At 33.5% G+C, this 3,981-nt stretch overlaps 1 long non-coding RNA gene across 1 annotated transcript; it reads left to right on the forward strand.

Annotated features, from left to right (window-relative positions):
- Positions 1-3,345: 3,345 nt before the first annotated feature.
- Positions 3,346-3,914, forward strand: LOC103848521. The gene is made up of 2 exons (XR_629126.3): positions 3,346-3,627; positions 3,696-3,914. It is a non-coding gene; the product is annotated as an uncharacterized LOC103848521 (long non-coding RNA).
- Positions 3,915-3,981: the final 67 nt, after the last annotated feature.

A 3,981-nucleotide genomic window follows, 5' to 3' on the forward strand; every position in this document is an offset into this window, starting at 1 on the left:
ATCCTCCCATGTTACACAAGAAGTGAGGATCAGCTGGCTGACATCTTCACCAAGGCAGCCAGCAGCAAAGTTTGTGAGTCCATTCTTCCAAGGCTTGGACTCATAAACATTCCATGTCAATGATCCCCTCACCATGGAGTATTCTACTCTTTTTCCTTTGCTTGGTTTTTATCCCAAGTGGTTTTTCCAAGTAAAGGTTTTAATGAGGGAATACTTCATGTCTTTCCAAGCTTGACTGTCAAGCTTGAGGGGGAGTGTTGACATTAAGACATTCAGAGTATAAACCAGAAGTAGAGATCAAGAGAAGCATGCTTGATGAGGAATTAAGTGGCGCATCCGTACAAGAGTGTACGGATATCTCTCCCTTGACCTAGCTTGGATATCAAGGCAAGTAATGGTAAGGCATTGACATAAGATCACGTGTAAGAGCATCCTAAGTCCCTGGAGTTGTTTAATATAAAGAAGGTGACCGTTGGAAGCTAAGGAACAAAGCAAGAGGGAAATCGGCTAATTCCTACATCAACAAGGATCAACGGTCCCGATCAGTACATAAACATGTTACCTGTGCGAAAACATACATCAACTGTACAAAATTTAATTTTCATACATGAACTTTCATTTGGTTTTATCATACATTGACCTAATTTCCGTTAGTCAAACGTTGAGTTGTCGTTAACCGGTAATAGAAAATCGGCTAATTCCTACAGAAACAGGGACCAATGATACATATCATACATAAACACTTTACTGTGCAAAAACATACATCAACTAATACAAATTCAAATTCAATACATGAACTTTTGAAATCTGGTTTTAACATACGCTAAAGCTTGATATTTACCTAACTTCAACTAGTCAAATAATATCGAAGATAAATTGTCTGTCACGTATTGATTAAGTAAGGTTTTTGATGTATTATGTGGTAATTAAACTGTATTACGCGGTAATTGAATGAGAAATAAATCATGTATGTCAAACGATTTGTTTTGTGTGTAATTTATTAGTTAGTTTTTCTCTTTAATTTTTTCTTCAACTTTTACGACAACAGAAAACACTAACACCAAAAAATGAAAGAAGACAAATTGAACAAAGAGTAAAGAGAATTTCTTCGATAAGCTAAACATTTTCATTTCTCTCTGTCAATTACTACGTACTATGGTTTAATTATCACATAATACAATAAAAAACTTTACTTAATCAATACATGACATACCATTTATTTTCGGTATTATTTGACTAGTGGAAATTAGGTAAATCTATTTTATTAAATTTAATTACAAAATAAAACTAACATTATTTTCAACAGATTTATTACATCTTTTCTTTCCTTATTTTCACTCAACTTAACTACTTTATTAATTGCATTTTTTTCAAATAATTGACAGCATGTCTTATAAAAATATAAAACAGAACTTACCTATTTTAAGTGTTTTATTATATCTTTTACATTTTTTTATACTTCTTAACTACTTCATTAAGATATGGATATCAAGTATACGGTTGGGTATGGATTGGTTCTTTCGGATATCGAATTTTTTTAGGTTTTGAAATTATGCTTTGTTCGGGTATTATAAAATTTTGGGTGAGATTCGAATAGGGTCTTTCAGATCCGGATGGCTTTGGTTTTTATGTATAGTAACATAATAATTAACAAAAAATTATATATTTAGGAATGTCACTAAACAATTTATAAAAAAATTAACTACAAATATCCGCACGGACGCGCATGTCAAGCTTTAGTGTATGTTAAAAACAGATTTCGAAAGTTCGTGTATTGAATTTTAATTTTGTATTAGTTGATGTATGTTTTTGTACTGGTTAACGACAGCTCAACGTTTGACTAACGGAAATTAAGTCAATGTATGATAAAACTAAATTTTGAAAGTTTGCGTATGAAAATTAAATTTTCTAGTAGTTGATGTATGTTTTCGCACAGGTAACATGTTTATGTACTGATCGGGACCGTTGGTCCTTGTTGATGTAGGAATTGGCCGATTTCCCCAAAGCAAGAGCACATGTGAGGTTAAGGAAGAGAGAGATTGGCGAGAGGTCACTATCACCTCACCTGTCCGAGCTCAGCTTGTCTTATTTGTCTCCATTGTTTATAGTTTCTTGTTTGTCTTAGTATAGCAACTTGTAGTCTATATTAAGGATGTAACCAGGCACAAAATGTATCAAGGAAATGAGTTCCTCTTCTCTTTAGTCTTATGCGATTCACTTCCTCTCTCTCTCTCTCAATACTCTTCACCTTCTTCATAATTCTCATAATGACTTAAACAAATCTCAAAAACTTTCACTGGTGATTCTCCACCACTTTATGTATCCAAATCAAGCTTCTCACAAAGTAATTCATCCTGGTTTGATTGGAACGACGATGAAGTTGTGGTACTCCCAAACTGGGAAACTGGAATCACCACTACAAGAAAAATGAGTTTTAATAGCAGACCGGCATAACGTTTTTTACGATTATGCTATAGTTGACATACCCATTAGTTTTAGATAGCGTTTGTATATTTGGAAACGCTATGATAGAGTGGTATATTTAGAAACGCTATGATAACATAAGGTTTTATATGTATCACTTGGGTTTTGATAACAAAACATGATTAAAAACGCTATGTTTGGTTTTTAAATCTCTAAACCCTAAAACAAGTTTTTAAACTCTAAATACAAATGTAAACTCTATTTTAACACCAAATCTTAAATTTAACTTCAAATGTTAGATATAAACTCAAAAATTAATCATTTCCAAATTTTATCTCAAATTTTAAAATCAATATCCCAAACCTTTAACTTTTAGACCCAATACTCATACATTTATTCTAAACTCCAAATTTTAAATATAAAGTAATTAAAAAAAATCTCAACACTAAATAAAAATTCAAAAATTATTTTTTTTCAAAAATTAATATTAAATCAATACTCTAAACCTTTAATCCTCAAACCCTATACTCAAACCTTTATTCCAAACTCATACTTTAAGTCTAAAATCCAAAGACAAACTTTTTTTTTTTTTGTCAACAAAGACAAACTTTTCAAACCCTATACTCAAACATTTAAACCTTTAAACTAATTTCATTTACTTATATTCTTTTACTTTAAACCTTTAAACTAATTTCATATTACAGTTTAAAATTTTTGGACTTGGACTAATGGTTATATACGAACCGCACGATCTTCTTTTGGATCTAAAGTTAGTGATCCACTAACTGTTTTCTGATTGGTCAATGTGGGGTGACAAAGATCGCTACTTTCAGCCTTTGATAAATGTTGATCCAACGGCCACAGTTAATTAATTAATTTTTCTAATTTATTTCTGCCTCAGATTTTTTTCCTTTCCTTTCTATTTTGTTCTTCTTCCCTTCGCCATCAACATATCTCTTCTTCTTTTATGTATCTCTGCACATCTTTCTTTCTTATTCTCTAAACCACTACCACCGCGGTCTCTTCTTATTCCTCTTGTTCAAATGGCGGTGGATTCCGAAGAAGGAAGGATGAGAAGACAACATGGTCGAGATCTGGAAATCCAAGTGTAGGAGAGCTTGCTCAAGAAGTGTCGCGAAGGTCTTCAATCCACACAGAAACTTCAATACATTGCTTCTCTATTGTTCATCGATCCAGAAACAGGTAGAAATCAATATAGATCTGAAATCAATTTCTAGGGCTTAGAACTGATTAAATCGTTTTTTTATTAGTTGGAGAGCTTGCTGTCTATAGTTGGTGGAGTATGGTCAGTGAATAGAAAATCTTGAAGTTGAGACAAAGGTGCGCGGAGATGATAGATAAGCCGGAGACGAACATGACGGTGGTGTATGGGATGAGCTTGGCAGTGGTGAGCCGAAGACGAGCTCGACGACAGTGAGTGGGAAGAGCCATGGTGATTCCGTCGTCATCTCCGACGTCGAAGGAAAGAAGAGAGACGCGAGGGCTTTGTTGTCACAGCGAATGGTGTTTGAAGGCGGCGGAGTTAAGAAGCTTGAA

This window comes from Brassica rapa, unplaced genomic scaffold, assembly GCF_000309985.2.
Source record: "Brassica rapa cultivar Chiifu-401-42 unplaced genomic scaffold, CAAS_Brap_v3.01 Scaffold0424, whole genome shotgun sequence".
NCBI classification, from domain to species: Eukaryota; Viridiplantae; Streptophyta; class Magnoliopsida; order Brassicales; family Brassicaceae; genus Brassica; species Brassica rapa.